The 16,738-nt window shown below is 42.9% G+C and overlaps 1 pseudogene; it reads left to right on the forward strand.

The window, feature by feature from the left end:
• The first annotated feature begins 73 nt into the window (after positions 1–73).
• On the forward strand, positions 74–16,456 carry LOC142607295 (tropinone reductase homolog At5g06060-like; annotated as a pseudogene).
• The last annotated feature ends 282 nt before the right edge of the window (positions 16,457–16,738 follow it).

The raw sequence follows: 16,738 nt of genomic DNA on the forward strand, positions 1-16,738 counted from the left end.
TTGATGGGTGTTTGAGTGAATGGGATAATTTGGGTTTTGGGGTTACTGGGTCAGTCTGTGACGTGTCAGTTCGAGCTCAGAGAGAGGAGCTTATGAGCACTGTGTCCACTTTGTTTGATGGGAAGCTCAACATCCTCGTAAGCTTCTTCATTTCCTCATTTTTTACATACAAAAACATTGAATTTTGTGTTTCCCTTGTTGGGTTTCAAAATGTTATGTATTGTATCTGTTTATGTTCCCGTTTTGAGTTTTAACATGTTATAATTTAAAGTTTTGAACTGCTTTTCCTGTTTATTGAACTGGAAGACTGGCTTGTTTTTGATCCGTAGATAAATATTGTCGGGAGAAACATACGGAAATCGGTAGTGGATTTCACAGCTGCAGGATTTTCTACTCTCATGGCAACCAATTTTGAATCTGTTTTCCATATTTCTCAACTTGCTTATTGAAGGGGATAAAAGTAGGAGACGGATATCTCCATCGAACTTGAAGGGACAGAGAGTAAGTAGAGGGATAGACACCGTTGGTGACGCGAATAGGACGGTTGAAGTTACTGAATATCCGTCATACATGAATTAGTTACGGATTCTAGGTTGTATGTCACTTGATATGTTTAAGTCGACTTTTGCTTTATCTCCACGCAAGCGTGTACGTTTGAACTACTTGCATCACATGTTTGAGAAGACTCCTATATGGAAAAGAACTCAAGAAGGAGGTTGTATCTTAAAAGGAAAGGCAATTCGACCCAATATAAATACTCCAGAAACCCTAGATATCAAGGTACGATCACAATTGACTCAACTCTGGCACTCTAGGGTTGCGAAGAAATACTAACTTGACCTTCGGAGGCTTTTTGGCCGGCACCACACCGGTGCTCTCTGTTAAGGTCTCTTTGCTTTCTTTTTGCAGGTGTTGACTCGAGTTGGAGAGTGCTTGCAACTTATTGGTGATTTTTTCGGCATCATCAGTTGGCGTCGTCTGTGGGAAACGAGGGCGTAGGGAGGACTATTTAGCCTTTGCTCTATTCCTAAGACAAAAAGTTGCATGGTACTCACCAGATCGATGGCGACAATCAACAACCAAGGCGAAGAACCGCATGCTACAGCGCTAGAAAGGCAAGTCCAAACGCTTGCTGCCGCTGTTGAGCGCCTCACTAAGCAGAATCATGATTTAGAAGAGCAATTACGACAAAGGAATGCACATCAAAGTGCACCAGAGGAAGACCAGGAAGTCGCGAGCTCGGAGGGGAGGAACGCTGTCGGGCCTGAAGGTAGCACTGCATCGACTAGACCGAAGCGACCGGAGACAAACCCGCCGTCCGTCTTGAACTCCCTACCACCTCACATCGCAGCTGAGATGCAGCAGATGAGGGAACATATGGACGTGATGATGAGCGCCTTGAGGGGACGAATATCTAGCAACTTGGACGACCTAGTCCACAGAACAGATTCGCCATTCACAACGCCCATGACTTCGTGCCCCCTTCCTCCAAAATTTCACATGCCAAACATCGAGAACTATGACGGATCCAAGGATCCTTTGGATCACTTGGAATCTTTCAAGACCCTGATGCATCTTCAGGGCGTGCCAGACGAAGTCATGTGCAGGGCTTTCCTTACCACGTTGAAAGGACCTGCAAGGGACTGGTATAGCAGGCTAGCGCCTAACTCCATCAGCACTTTTAAGGAACTAGGCGCGTAGTATGTATCCCACATCATTGGGAGTCACCGGCATAAGAAATCCACTGCATGTTTGTTGAACATCAGGCAGCGAGAAGGCGATACCTTGAGATTATACCTCAACCGATTCAACAGAGAATCCCTCTAGATAGACGAGGCCGATGACAAGATACTCGTGGCAGCATTCACGAACGGGCTACGAAAGGGTAAGTTCCTGTTCTCTTTATACAAGAATACCCAAAAACTATGTCCGACATGTATTACAGGATGACAAAGTATATGAACGCCGAGGACGCCTTGCTCTCTAGAGAAGACAAGCCCAAAAAGAGGGAAAGGCCGGAAGATATGCAACCAGACAAGGGGCACAAAAGGGCAAGAACCGTAGAACGACGGGAGGATCGGCGACCCAAGCCGCCTACAGGAAGGTTTACAAACTTCACCCCCCTCACCGCCCCAATTGACCAGGTGTTGATGCAGATTAAGGACGAAGGAACTTTGACGTTCCCAAGCAAGCTCAAGGGAGATCCTAATAAGAGGCCAAGAGACAGGTACTGCCGCTTTCATGGCGATCATGGTCACGATACTGCGGACTGCTATGACTTGAAACAGCAAATTGAAGCCCTTATTAGGCAGGGTAGGTTGCAAAGGTTCGTCAGGAAGGAGAGAACGGATCAAAACCATGAACAAAATCCCCGACGGGAAAACGAATGTCCCAGACCACCGGTAACAGACATACGGATGATAATAGGGGGCAGTACTTCAGCAGGGTCGTCTAAAAAGGCCAGAAAGACCTGTTTACGGACGGTACAAAGTGTCCAGCCAACGGGCTCCTCACCAAAAGGAACACGATGGAACAACTCCAGCATCGAGTTTTCGGAAGAGGAGGCCCGGCGCCTTCACCAACCCCATGACGACGTGCTCGTGGTTAGCATACAGGCAGGGGACTTTAACATCCACCGAGTTTTGGTGGACAACGGGAGCTCAGCAGATATCCTTTACTACCCCGCGTTCCAGCAGATGGGGATTGCTAAAGAGCGCCTGATCCCGGCATGCATGCCCCTCGTTGGCTGTGGAGGAACCCGGGTCTATCCTTTAGGATCCGTCACGTTAGCAGTCACAGTAGGAGACTACCCGCAGCAAATAATCAAGGATGTTTCCTTTCTTGTGGTTGATTGCTCCTCAGCATATAATGCCATACTCGGACGACCCACTCTCAATGCATGGAAGGCCATCACCTCTACCTACCATATGATGATCAAGTTTCCCACCGAATACGGAGTTGGAGAACTGCGCGGAAATCAGGTGGCCGCGCGCGAATGTTACGTTGCCATGATGGAGATGGATGACCATGTACAGGCAATGAACATCGAGGAACAGAGAACAGTAGCAGAGCCTGTGGAGGAATTGGAAGAGGTACGACTGGATGATTCGAGGCCCGACCGGACCACCAAAATCGGAACCTCAGTCGACCAAACGGTTCGACATGCGCTCCTCTTATTCCTCAAAGAGAACCAAGACGTGTTTGCATGGAGCCATGACGATATGTCGGGAATAGATCCAACAGTCATAGTTCATAAATTGAACGTGTCACCTTCTTTCTCTCCAGTTTGACAAAAGAAGCGCGTGTTTGCCCCCGAACGGGATCGAGCCGTAGCAGAGGAGGTGCAGAAGCTACGAGAAGCAAACTTCATACAAGAGATGTACTACCCTGATTGGCTGGCAAATGTGGTAATGGTCAAAAATTCAAATGGGAAGTGCAGAATGTGTGTTAACTTCACGGATCTGAATAGAGCGTGCCCAAAAGACAGTTACCCGCTCCCGCGCATTGACGCCTTAGTAGACTCCACCGCAAGACATGAATTGTTGAGCTTCATGGACGCCTTCTCGAGGTATAATCAAATTAAATTGGAGAAAACTAATCAAGAGAAAACGTCATTTGTGACAAGCCAGGGGCTTTTTTGCTACAAGGTGATGCCGTTCGGGCTCAAGAACGCAGGAGCCACATATAAACTATTAATGAACAAAATGTTCACGCACCAAATTGGTAGGAATGTCCAGGTTTACGTAGATGATATGTTGGCGAAAAGAGCAAAGGTGTCTGATCATCTGAGGGACCTCCAGGAGACTTTCAACACTCTTCGGACGTATAAAATGAAGCTGAATCCAAGCAAATGCGCATTCGGAGTAACCGCTGGAAAATTCCTAGGATTCATGGTGTCCCAGCAGGGCATTGAAGTCAACCCAGAGAAAGTGAAGGCGATTATGGAGCTATCTCCTCCGAGGACGGTGAAGGAAGTGCAAAGCCTGACAGGGAAGATAGCAGCCTTAAATAGGTTCGTGTCGAGAGCGATGGACAAGTGTCTCCCTTTCTTCAGAACACTAAGGAGATCTTTCGAGTGGACGGACGAATGCCAAAGGGCATTTGAGGAGTTGAAGGCATATCTCTCTGCCCCGCCATTGCTTAGTCCATCCACGCCGGGGGAGGAATTGTTCATGTACCTTGCCGTCTCATCAGCAGCGGTAAGTGCCGCTCTTATCAGAGAGGAAGGAGAGATAAAAAAGCCCGTGTACTTTATCAGCCGGGCACTAAGAGGCGCAAAGGAGAGATACCCAAGGATGGAGAAACTCGCTTTCGCTCTTGTGACTGTAGCTCGAAAACTCAAGCCCTATTTTCAAGCACATACCATAAAAGTCCTGACGGATCAGCCCTTACGGAGAGTAATGAACAATCCTGAAACTGCAGGACGGATGGCTTTGTAGGCTATCGAGCTGAATGAGTACGATATCCAATACCGGCCACGAACGGCGGTGAAAGGACAAATACTGGCAGACTTCATTGCGGAATTCACTACACCTGAGGAGCAAGGGGCAGAAGAGACGCCCACATGGAGAATTCACACAGACGGATCTTCCAACAAGCATGCGGGAGGAATCGGGGTTGTACTCCACACCCTGGAAGGAGATAAGATCGAATGCATGATCCGTCTGGAATTCACCACTACAAATAACGAAGCAGAGTATGAGGCCCTAGTGGCAGGATTGGAGCTTGCGATAGCGGCTGGGGCTAGAAAGGCGGTGGTCTATTATGATTCTCAAATTGTAGCCAGTCAAGTTGATGGGAGCTATGATTGTAGGAATGAAAGAATGAGAAGGTACCTCGGGGAAGTGAAGGGTCGAACAAGTGACCCCCAATTCACGATAGTTCAGATCCTAAGAGAAGAGAACCAAGAGGCGGATCGACTCGCAAAGGCTGCTTCGGCCGAACCTATGATCGCCCCAGAACAGGTATTGTCCTTCGTCCAACATTCATCGCTACTAGATAACGTTCGAGTGCAGGAAGTAAGCACTAAAGACGATTGGACGGTTCCAATTGTGACGTACCTCAAGGACGGCAAGCTGCCAGATAACAAAGAAGACGCAAGGAAATTAAAGGTTAAGGCCGTACGATTCATCCTGATTAAAGACGTCCTCTACAAAAGAGGATTCTCTCGACCATATCTAAGATTTCTTGGCCGGGAGGAAGCAAACTACGTGATGAGGGAAGTCCATGAAGGAATTTGTGGAAACCACTCTGGATCAAGGTTTCTGGTGCACAAGCTACTTCAAACGAGATACTACTGGCCGACAATGCAAAAGGATGCCAATATGTACGTTAGACCCTACGATAAGTGTCAACGGTTTGGCAATCTCATTAGACGGCCAACGGAGGAACTCACACCTATGACGGCTCCATGGCCGTTCGTACAATGGGGATTGGACATCATGGGTCCATTCCCGATAGCAGTAAGACAAATGAAGTTTTTGGTGGTTGGTATTGACTACTTCACCAAGTGGGTGGAAGCAGAAGCTCTTGCTACTATCACGGAGAAAAACATTCGCAGCTTTGTATGGAGAAGTATTATTTTCCGATATGGGATCCCAAGAGTGCTCGTTTCAGACAATGGGAAGCAATTCGACAACGATGCATTCCGAGACTTTTGTTCTCAGCTAGGAATCAGGAATCACTACTCGTCACCCGCCTACCCACAGGCCAACGGACAGGTTGAAGTCACGAACCGGTCCTTGTTAAAGATTATCAAGACCTGGCTCGAGGGGGCAAAGGGCATATGGCCGGATGAACTACCAAGTGTACTATGGGCGTACAGGACAACGGCAAGAACGCCAACAGGAGAGACACCATTTTGATTGGCGTATGGTGCTGAGGCCCTCATACCGGCGGAAGTGGGATTAACGAGCTACCGCGTGGAAAGCTATGACGAGAGCAAGAATGATGAAGCATTGCGTCTAGAACTTGACCTTGTAGATGAGGTCAGGGCAGCAGCAGCACAGAGACTGGCACGGTACCAAGACATGATGGCAAAACACTACAACTCCAAGGTCCGGCACCGGGGCTTCAAGGTAGGAGATCTGGTATTACGAAGAGTGCTTGGCGCTACAAAGGATGCATCCCTGGGAAAGCTGGGTCCTAACTGGGAAGGCCCGTACAGAATTATCTCATGGCATAGGAAAGGAACGTACTACTTGGAGACGTTAGACGGAAGGAAGTTGGGCCATCCCTGGAACATGGAGCACCTGAAGAAGTACTACCAGTAGTGCGACAGTCATAAGACAATGTCTACTGCCTTATTTTCAGTTTAATTTTAAACATTCATAGTTTTTACTTATTAGAACCCAAGTTTTCTTTTCCATAAACAATTTGGTATGTTGAACTGATATAATGAGAGGAATTTTTATTTAGAAAATATGAAATGCATGGCGTTGAAACTAGGCGAAGTCCATGAAGTGGACGGATCATCCAAAGGATGAAATACTACAAGTCCACAAGGTGGACGGATCATCCAAAGGATGAAATTCTACAAGTCCACAAAGTGGACGGATCATCCCAAAGGGATGAAATTCTACAAGTCCATAACATGGACGGATCATCCCAAAAGGATGAAAAACCTAGTTCACAAAGTGGACGGGTCTCAAATCCACAAGTTCGCAAGGTGGACGGATCATCCAAAGGATGATATTCTACAAGTCCACAAAGTGGACGGATCATCCAAAGGATGAAATTCTACAAATCCACAAAGTGGACGGATCATCCCAAAGGGATGAAATTCTACAAGTCCACAAAGTGGACGGATCATCCCAAAGGGATGAAATTCTACAAGTCCACAACATGGACGGATCATCCCAAAGGGATGAAAAACCTAGTTCACAAAGTGAACGGGTCTCAGATCCACAAGTCCGCAAAGTGGACAGATCATCCAAAGGATGACATTCTACAAGTCCACAAAGTGGACAGATCATCCAAAGGATGAAATTCTACAAGTCCACAAAGTGGACGGATCATCCAAAGGATGAAATTCTACAAGTCCACAAAGTGGACGGATCATCCCAAAGGAATGAAAAACTTAGTGGACGGGTCTCAAAAATACATCTGAAAGTCCAGCCCAAATAAAGGACGGACATCTAAATTTCTTCACTGTAGACGGGTTATCTAAATGAAATAAACATGCATATAATATACAACGGACAATAAGCAAGCAAACAAGCAACAAAAGATTCGATAAGTTAAATTGAATGATTACAAACGACGGTTCAACAAGTTCTCTTACAACGGTAAGAATTTTTATAAATAACAGTTCAACAAGTTAAAAGAGTATCACTATTCATTCTTTGGGGAAGAGTTCCCAATCAATGGGCCGTTGTGCGGTTGACTTGGAGGAAGAGCTTCACCTTCGTTAGCTGGAGCAGTGACGGCAAACACTTCGTCTGTGCTCTCTGAACGGACAGACTGTGCAAGTGTTTGCCCTTGAGCGTCAATTGAAATGTGGGATACGTCCAGATCAGGATACGACAACTTCACTTGATGGATGGCGTCGTCAAATCCGTCAGCAAAGGAGCTCCCAAGCTCTGTTAGAAGGAGGTCGGAATCACGATATTCCTGGACGGCTATCTCCTTTGCATTATGGAGTTTGGCCTTTGTATCCGTCAATTCCTTCTCCTTGTCCTTCAAAATTTCGCGCAAGTGCACATTCTCCTTCTCCACCTCAGTTCTGACCTGCTCCGAGCATTTGAGCTTTCTGTCCATGTTGATCTTGTAGGTCTTTAGCTTGTGAAGCTTATCCTCCATCGTCTTGTTCTTTTTCTTTATATGGTCCATTGTTGTCTCGTGATTGACGCAACGGCCCATTAATCCTTTCATCATCAGCATAGCCTGAAAGAAAGGAACAACACCGTGTAAATGACGGATAAGTATAAGTACAACAGAGTTAGACGGATTTAAAAATACCTGCGCAATGTTAAAGAGACCCGTCTCTCCCATCGCTTCCGTCGCGTGATTTCCGAGGTCTGCATAGTCGTCAGCCGTCAGGATGGATGAGAGCTTTCCTAAGGCGTAGCTTGAGTCTTCCCTAAAAAGGACAGGTGCTTTCTCTCCTGTGGGAGTTGGACCTTTCATCAAGCCTTTGCCCTTTCCATGCCTGACGGGAGCCTTCTCAGCCTCCAACGCCACGACGGGCTCTGGTGTGGCCCTCTGCTTCTTAAGAGGACGGTCCACCTTCTCTTGCTGGATACGTTTTGACGGAAGGGATGGAATCGTCCCCTAAGCTTGGCCACCCTCTTGTTTTTTCTTTGCTGCCTGTTATTTGATGAAGGCTCTTCTCTTGGCAGCATCCATCTCTGCAAATCAAAGACGGGCGTGAATAGAAGCAAAAATGACGATGCTAGAATAAGACGGAGAGCATTACATTTAACTTACATTTTCTAACTCTGGTATCGTAACGACGGGCTGAGGACGAAGGATCGGGAACGTCACAGTACCAGTGGAGAGTGTCAAGGGAAACGAGTTGTGCCCACGTCCTCTCCTGGAGTTTTGTCTTATTGAAAATCCTTTCTAGGAAGCTCCACTGCTCTAAGGAAACTTGTGGACGGTCTCGAGCTGCAAAAAAGACGGTTAGACTTTAAAATAAAAAAAAATGAAAATGACTTTCAAAGATCAATTCGACGGAAACTAAAGTGATGGCATACCCGACGGAGGCATAATGCCCCATGTAGTGTCGACGGGCATATATGTGCTATCCCCTGGACGACACATCCATTCATCTCCTTCCAAAAAGAAGTACCTACTCTTCCAGTCTCTATTTGAGTCCGGTGTATCACTGACGAGCCTCAACAATGGGCTCCTGGCTACAAAACTGTACATCCCTTTTGATTTGACAATCTCCGTCGGACGATAACAGTGGAAGAATTCTTCCACCGTCAACCTTCTAGAGCCGTCAGACATGGCCCCGTACAAAACTTCTACCCCGATGAATACTCTCTAGGCGTTTGGGGAGATCTGGGTGACGGATAGGCCGAGGTATTGAAGAAGGTGACGGTGGAGAGAACTCAAAGGAAATCTAAGCCCCGCCTTTAAGGCTTGCTCATAGATCCCAACACCGTCAACCCCCTGGTAGTAACACTTTTCGGACTTTTCGGGGAGGCGTAGACGGATGTTATCTGGTATTTGATACTTGGCCCTAAGTGTTTGGAGGTGGGATTTGGTTATTGTGGATCTAAAATCGTTTACCGTCCAGAGGGGTAGCATGACGAACTCTCTGAGACCATCTGGTCCAATCATAGATTGAACGGGGGGATCCACACCGTCTAAGTTACTACTGGAAAACTCTGAACTCTTCGTCTCCAGACCACCATCTAGGGAAGAAGAGGTACTGGACAGATTCCTCTCTTCACTCGAAGTGTCAGGATCTCTTGGACCTGACGGGAATCTCTCATCGTAGCCCGCCCCGTCACGGACAAACGACTGATTACTTGACGCACTAGACATTACCTACATTTATGACGGTATAACCTAAGACACCGACGGATCTAAAGAAAGCATATATATGTAAAACAATAAAATAAAAAAAGACGGAGAAGGGTTTGGAGCACATACCGGATCTAGATGGCTTCTAATGAGAAACGACGGTAGTAATGACGGTGGCGCTCTGCCCACAAATTTTGATAGGAAGAGAAAATGAAGGGAGAAATGGCTAGCTTTTATAGAACGAGGGGCACGGAATATGAAGCGACGCCTCGTGTTGGGGAAACATCCAATCTATAAGGACCACGTGTCCTTCGCCATAAATGCGGTCCACATGTCCTCCGTCATGGTATACTGAGACCGTCTTATCCCAATACATTGCTTTATGGATCATTCCATGAATCCGTCAGGTTTCAAAGACGGATCCAAGGACTGAAGGGGGCAACTGAAGGGGATAAAAGTAGGAGACGGATATCTCCATCGAACTTGAAGGGACGGAGAGTAAGTAGACGGATAGACACCGTTGGTGACGCGAATAGGACGGTTGAAGTTACTGAATATCCGTCATACATGAATTAGTTACGGATTCTAGGTTGTATGTCACTTGATATGTTTAAGTCGACTTTTGCTTTATCTCCACGCAAGCGTGTACATTTGAACTACTTGCATCACACGTTTGAGAAGACTCCTATGTGGAAAAGAACTCAAGAAGGAGGTTGTATCTTAAAAGGAAAGACAATTCGACCCAATATAAATACTCCAGAAACCCTAGATATCAAGGTACGCGCACAATTGACTCAACTCTGGCACTCTAGGGTTGCAAAGAAATACTAACTTGACCTTCGGAGGGTTTTTGGCCGGCACCACACCGGTGCTCTCTGTTAAGGTCTCTTTGCTTTCTTTTTGCAGGTGTTGACTCGAGTTGGAGAGTGCTTGCAAATTATTGGTGATTTTTTCGGCATCATCACTTATCCACCTCTCAAAGCATCAGGAGTGGGAAGCATTGTATTCACCTCCTCTGTATCGGGTTTTGTTTCACTGAAGTCTATGTCTGTTCAGGGAGCTACCAAAGGTAATTTACCTATCAGATGAATGTATCCATGTTCCTATTAATTTTAAACTCAAGAAGCTTATTAAGAAATTTTGTATATTTGCGTTTCCAAGAGCAATTAATCAACTTACAAAAACTTTGGCTTGTGAGTGGGTGAAAGACAATATAAGAAGTAATGCAGTTGCACCTTGGTACATCAGAACCTCAATGGTGGAGCAGGTAACTCCAGATTGTTATGTGACCATTAATCGTGTGCAACATCATGTTGGCAAGGGCCGTTGCCTTAATTTCTCCATGGAAGTTATCCCCCACACTCCCACAGCCATCACCGACTCAAACACCCCCCCTAACTACAGTCATTTAAGGGGAGTAAAATATAATTCAAAAGAAGCATTTCTTATTAGATTTGCTGCCTAAGCTCTACTGTGTTAAAGTTCTAGGTTACCAAACAGAAATTGTACCGTTAGTCTCCACATTTTAAATTTATGTTCAATACTTAAGCTTCTTTGTCATATACATGGCATCTGCACCTTAGTAAGTTTAAAGTTAAAAACATTAGTACTTGTACTAATTGATGTTTGGAACTTATAAAGGTTTAAGTTCAGTTCAGCAAAACAATCAAAGTTGACCTTGAGTCTTTATATGTTGTAGGTGCTCAGCAACAAAGAATACCTAGAAGAGGTGTATTCTTACACTCTTCGGCGTCTTGGAGATCCAAAGGAGGTCTCATCTCTTGTGGCATTCCTTTGCTTACCTGCACCAACCTACATCACTGGGCAGATTGTTTGTGTTGACGGAGGGATGTGTGTATATGGTTTCTACCCTAGACATGATTGGACGTGGCAACTTAGCCATATTCCTCATCTGCTCTTGCTATTCCATGACCCCATTCAGTCTAAACTCCACTATAAATGACATAACCTTGGCATTCCCTTCCTTGTCTTTTGGAGTGCTGCAATTGAACTTTTTTTTTCCTTCCTAATTATCGTTCTTTGTATATTTAATAGTAATTTTTTTTTTCTGTCCTTCTAGCAGTTGTATTACTCTTTGACCTTTCCCAGTTGTTTTATTACAATATTTTTGTAATTATGAAGTGATTAGAATTGACAAGAGAGAAGAAATTGTAACATCAGATTGGCTAGTTGAAGAATTTTATTTATTTATTTGTATTACTATAAAGAAGATTATATATATGCACTTTCTAAGTTAATGTAAAGTTGTGATTTACAATTATTTTGTGGTGGTTTTAATTCCGTGTCAAATATGATTGTAATTTTATTCAATCATCTTTTCCTGTATTTATGTGGTTTTAATTGTAAGGGATGAGTGTGAGAGAGTGTGAAGACTCAAGCTTAAAATGAAGAATAAGTGGATTTCGCAAGAAGTTCGCGAGAAGCTATCCCGCGAAATAGCCACATGTAGAGCACATAATTGGAAGGTAAAGAGTCATGCCAGCCTGGAGTTTTTGCGAGTGTCTCTCGGGTAAGGCCTTCCCACGAAATACTTGTGAAACATTCTATTTGGCTAATTTGTTAACTTTGTTTTACCAAATCTTTACCCACACTATATATACCCTCATTACCCACATATTATAAGAAGTGTTTTTCAGAAGAAAAACCTTAGAAAATACACTTGAGAGTTAGAGATTGTTATACCCACAATCATCTACACATTTCTTTGTGTTTTCCTTTACTCCTACCTCTCCATCTCTAAATCCTTGAGAGGTTGATGGCCTAAACACTTATCACACCCAATCTAAGTGTCAAGTGAGGTTTTGGTGCTGCTGGGAAGTATTGGAAGGAGTCATTCATTGGCGGATGCAATCAGGCTGAATTGTGGGATCCGGGAAAGTTAGAGAAGACAAGGTTCCGAGAAGCCATTTAGTAGCAGGAGCTTGGAGGGCTCAAGTACATTGGGTAGACTAGGCTTGGAGGGTCTTTTGTTATTCGTGTACTCTAACTTTATTCTCTAGTGGATTGATTACCGCTTGGAGGATAGTGGAGAGGTTTTTTGCCGAATTCTTCAGTTTTCTCTTCGATAACACGTCTCGGTGCTATCTTATGTTTGCATCTCTCTTCCCTACTCTTAAGCTTTACTTTATATTGTTGATAATGGATGAATATGGCTTAGGGTAGTGTTATCAGTTGTTTGCACTCATTTACTTTTATTCCGCACTTAGTCTAAATTAGAGTAAAAGCATTCTAGCCATAACAATCACTTGAAATACTTGGAGGGAAGGTACATCAACAATTTAAATTAATATATACCTAGCTAACTCCTTCTGACCTTTTTTTGGCTTATGCTAAAACTTTTATATTTATTGTTTTTATCTAACTTTTTTTTTTTTTTTTGAGTAATTGCAATGGGCTGAATTTCTTAGGTATAATCAATGGAGGGGGAGAAAACATTGTAATCATTACTCTATAACTCATTTGAGCTACTGGAAGTACATTGAAATCAATAGATCAAGGATAGATTAAGATGGGGGATAACTTGGTGCAGGCAGGGAGTAGGTGCAGAGATGATAGATGGTCACTTCTGGGAATGAATGCTCTTGTTACTGGTGGAACACAAGGAATTGGGTCTCTCACTCTCTCTCTCTCAAGTTAACTGCTTTATGGATGTTTGTTTTTGAAGGACTCTGCCTCTTTGGGGCCGGTGGCTACAGAGTACTAATCTTATAAAAACTAGTAAAGGCTTATTGCAATGTTTTGTAATTGTCTCAGGCATGCTGTTGTGGAGGAATTGGCAGGGCTAGGTGTGAAAGTACATACATGCACAAGGAATGAAGCCTATCTCAATGCATGCTTACATGATTGGGAGATAAAGGGTTTCCAAGTCACAGGTTCAGTTTGTGATGTGATGTCTCGTGGTGAATGAGTCAAGCTGATGGACACAGTATCGTCAGTGTTTAGCAGGAGACTTAATATACTTGTAAGTCTCAATTCAGTTCAGTTTATTTATTTTTTTATTTATTTTTGATGTATTTAGTTTAATTCATTGCATTCTACATAGCAATTTTAGCATCACAAAATTGTAATGTAACAACGAATCATTACTGCTGTTGTGGGACTGGAACAGAAGTGAGGTTATCGATGGAATTCGTTAAGTGCAATCATTCTGGACCACTGTGACAGACACAAATGGGATTACAACAGAAAATAGGTTCCAGATATTGTTAAATGTCTTTTATTTTTCTGCCATTCCATTGTACCCTCTCCTATTCCATTCCTTTGTGTGACCAACACCACCATCACCGCTACCATTGCCATCACACTATCGCTGCTGACACCTCTGCCACTACCCTCATTGTTGCACCACCTCTTTTGCCATCCCCACCACCTCCATCACCACTGTGCCTAAATGAAATAACAATAATTTTCTGTGCAAGGTAAATGACATAAAATGTTATTTGGATCATTTTCAGAGTTGCAACAACACAGGAAAACAAGTCATTTTTGAAACAAACGAATTGCCAGACTTGAGGAATTTAAAGTGAGTAGATAATTCTGGAAGCCAGTTATAGGGAGGGATTCCCAGATCATAATGAAATTACTTTTCTGAAAGATGAGAAATCCTTTTCCTGTATCTTTCTAGCTTGGACTTAGCAGTCTCTTATGTACAATTAAAACCCAACATTCAACCCAAAAAAAAAAACCAATAAATTGAGCTTATCTATACCAATTTCAGAGATTGTAACTAGAAATGAGGTTTAGGGAGTAGATAATTCTTGGAACTGGTTGAAGAGATGGAGTTGCGGATCATAAGGAAGTTACTTTCTGAAAGATTGGAAACTTTTTTCCTGTAGCTTTCTAGCTTGAACTGTGCAGCTTTTTAGGTGAAATAAAACCCAATATTCAGCCACCAAAAAAAAAAAAAAAAAAAAAACAATAAGATTGAGCTTATCTATAACAATATTTAAAGATAGTTAGGACATCAAAATCGTCACTTGCCACATTAGAACATAGCAGAGTCTAATGTGAATTAGCATCGAATTGTAGTTTCCTCTGTTATGTTCTTGCTAAAATTGGGGTAAAGTTACCTACCATTGACCTCCTTAGACCTCGTAAAGGTGGGAGCTTGGTGCGCTGCATGTGACATTTATGTATTTACTAAGATAATTGTTCCATGTTATGTTATTTGGGCTTCCCCAAATTTGTAGCTTGTATATGGCTTTGTGTATTTTGAACATCATATTTATAAATAATTGTTTAACCAGCATCCACTATGCCATCGCCAATGAGCTCTAGTTCAACTGGCAGCTCCTCCCTTTGCAAGTGCTAGGTGGAGGGTAAGGTTATGGGTTCAATACTCATAGTCATTGGGTATGTGCGTAACTTACCAATAAAATAAAATCATTTACTATACCATCAATATCATTGTCTTTAGTTTGAGAAGAAAAAAGGACCATCCAGGGTTCTGGTATAAACAAATTGCAAATGCATATCTTCAATCATTCTTTACATCCTAATTCTGGTAGCCTGAACCCAGGAGCAGGATAATTTTTTGCTTAGCTAGTTGCATAAATTATATTTAGAAAACTTCATATTTGTGAATCCTCCAAAGGAGTTTCTCATACCAATGTTTCTTTTAGAAATGTTCACAGCTACTCTAGGAATGGCTTTCCTTCTTGTGAACCTTTAAAATCCTGTTCTTACTAAATTTTTTATCCTAGATAAACAATGTGGGGACAAACATCTGGAAACCGACTGTAGATTACACAGCTGAAGAATTCACTACTGTTATGACTACCAATCTTGAATCTGCATACCATTTATGCCAGCTGGCGCATCCTCTTTTGAAAGCATCAGGAGTAGGAAGCATTGTTTGTATTTCTTCTATTGCTGGTATGGTGGCACTAAATGTTGGATCTATTTATGGTGCAAGTAAAGGTAATTTACTTATGTAATTTAAATTTTTATTTTTTCGATTTGATCTGTTAAAACAATGTACATATTATTCAAACCTTATAGATTTGTAAACTCTTAAATTCTGACTCTAGTCTCTCTTTTTTTCTCTCTATGCAGGAGCAATAAACCAACTAACTAAAGATTTGGCATGTGAGTGGGCCAAAGACAATATTAGGAGTAATTGTGTAGCACCTTGGTTTATCAGAACCCCCTTGGTTGAAGCTGTAAGGCTGTAGCACCCTTTCACCATGCTTGTGCATTCATTGAATGTATTTTTCACTGTTCTGTATGCAGTTAATCTTTATCATGTTCTATTTATTTGGGCCGCATGCGAGTCATATGTAGAGTTAAAAGATAACAGAAATGTGTGGGCATGTGTGTACGTGCACGCATGGTGCATGACATTTACACTTGAAATAGAAATGGAACTCCTAGGCTTCAATTCTCAAAAACATTTTTTGAAGAAGTTAGGAAAAAATTGCTGAGACTCGGACAGCTCACTAAGTTAAAAATAATTCTGTATTCATTTACATGATATGAAATAAGTCCTTTATGTGACTTCTCGTTACTATTGCAGGCTCTCAATGACGAGCAATTTGCGAAATCGGTAAATGCAAGAACTCCTCTTGGACGCCCTGGAGAGCCAAAGGAGGTTTCGTCCCTTGTGGCATTCCTTTGCCTACCTGCATCCTCTTACATAACCGGGCAGATTATTTGTGTGGATGGAGGGGTGACAGTGAGTGGCTTCCTCCCAAAACATGACTGACAATAAACGTAAATCTCCTTATGATTTTTAAATGAGACATTTCCATGTGTTCTCTTCTGTGTTGTGTTCTTACTTCTGTTTTGTAAAAGTGGCATTTTAAATTCCATCCAATGAACTGGATGAGGGTGAGAGGTAAATTTATAACCCTCCTGATCTAATTATCTTGACAATGGGAGAAAAAAAAGGATAAAATGCAAAGCTTTCCTTCCATGTGGTTTTGTGAATTTCAAAGGGTCCTCTAACATCATGTCTTAAGGTGAGTTTGGTTCAGCTTATTGTATTTGTTATTTTTTAAAGAAAAAAACACTAAACCAAATAGGCACTGAGTCTGTATGTCCTTCAGGTTTGGGCTTCGCTTCATTAGCAAGGACAGAACCAAGAACTTCTTTTGTGGACCTGTAGTCCTAAAATGCAATTGAATGATTTTCAAAATCTCAGTCTCACACGCATATATAGACATATACATGTAGGTATATATGCGTTTAATAAAAATTTTCATACTTTGCAAAAGATGACTAAACCAATATTTCAGGGAAATTC

Source organism: Castanea sativa, chromosome 8 (genome assembly GCF_040712315.1).
Source record: "Castanea sativa cultivar Marrone di Chiusa Pesio chromosome 8, ASM4071231v1".
NCBI lineage: Eukaryota > Viridiplantae > Streptophyta > Magnoliopsida > Fagales > Fagaceae > Castanea > Castanea sativa.